The sequence below is a fragment of the Physeter macrocephalus genome, chromosome 17, assembly GCF_002837175.3.
Source record: "Physeter macrocephalus isolate SW-GA chromosome 17, ASM283717v5, whole genome shotgun sequence".
Taxonomy (NCBI): domain Eukaryota; kingdom Metazoa; phylum Chordata; class Mammalia; order Artiodactyla; family Physeteridae; genus Physeter; species Physeter macrocephalus.
In genome coordinates this window covers 10745757-10746965 of record NC_041230.1, presented here as the reverse complement: position 1 = coordinate 10746965, position 1209 = coordinate 10745757, and positions in this window count along the sequence as shown.

The following is a 1209-nucleotide window of genomic DNA, read 5'->3' as shown; positions in this document are numbered from 1 at the left end:
AAGACATCACTGTTGTAATCCCTGGAACCTGTGAAAGTTACCTTATAAAGACGGGACTTTGCTGATGTGATTCCATTAAAGATATTGATGGGAAGATTATGGTGGATTATCCAGGTGAGCCCTAAATGAAATCACAGGTGTCCGTGTAAGAGAGAGACACAGGCATATGTGACCTCAGAAGTGAGAAGATGAAGTGAATACAGAAGCAACAGGCTGTGTGAGTATGGGGCCACGAGCCAAGAATTGGGGTGTAAGATCGGACACTACCAAACTCCTAGAGGAAAGCATAGGCAGAACACACTTTGAAAGAATTCGAAGCAATAATTTTTTGATCTGTCTTCAAAGGCAAAGGCAACTAAAGCAAAAAAACCCACAAAAAACAAATGGGACCTAATTAAACATAAGAGCTTTTGCAAAGCAAAGGAAACCACCGACTAAAGAAAGACAACCTACCGAATGGGAGAAAATAGTTGCAAATACTGTATGATATCGCTTATATGTGGAATCTAGCAAAATATGACCAACTACTGTATATAACAAAGAAGAAGCAGACTCACAGATACATTGAAGAAACTAGTGGTTACCAGTGGAAGGGCAACAATTTAGGGGAGGAGGAGTGGGAAGTACAAACTATTGGGAGTAAGATAGGCTCAAGGATGTACTGTACAACACAGGGAATATAGGCAATATTGTGTAATAACTGTAAATGGAAAGCCTTTAAAAATTGTAAAAAGTAAAATAAACTTTTAATGTTAGAATTATAATAAAAGGAAGGGCCTTGAGCATGGGGGTGTCAGAAAAGGGTTCCTGGACTTGACTCTGGGGGAAGCGAGGGAGGTCAATGAAGGGAGGGCCTGGGGTGGGGACTAGAGATGTAGGACACCAGGACAGGGATTCCAGGCTCCAGCTGGGACCAGGCTGAGAAGGGCAGGGTTGCTCTCAGAGTGGGTCTGGGTGGGGCCTCCAGCAACTGGGGAAGCCCTGTAGGAAAGCGAATGTCCACCTGGAAAGTCTAAGATGTCCTTCAAGCGAGTTTGCAAGATGCTGAGATGTGTGAAGAGGTGAAACTGAGACCACAGTGGAGGCTGAAAAGGAGCCAGGGCCCAGGGAGGGGAGGGGGACCTGGGCAAAAGACTCTAGAACACAGGGAGGGGGGAGGGGAGGAGATGGAGGAGGGGGCCGAGCTAGCAGTGTGCAGACCCCGGAAGA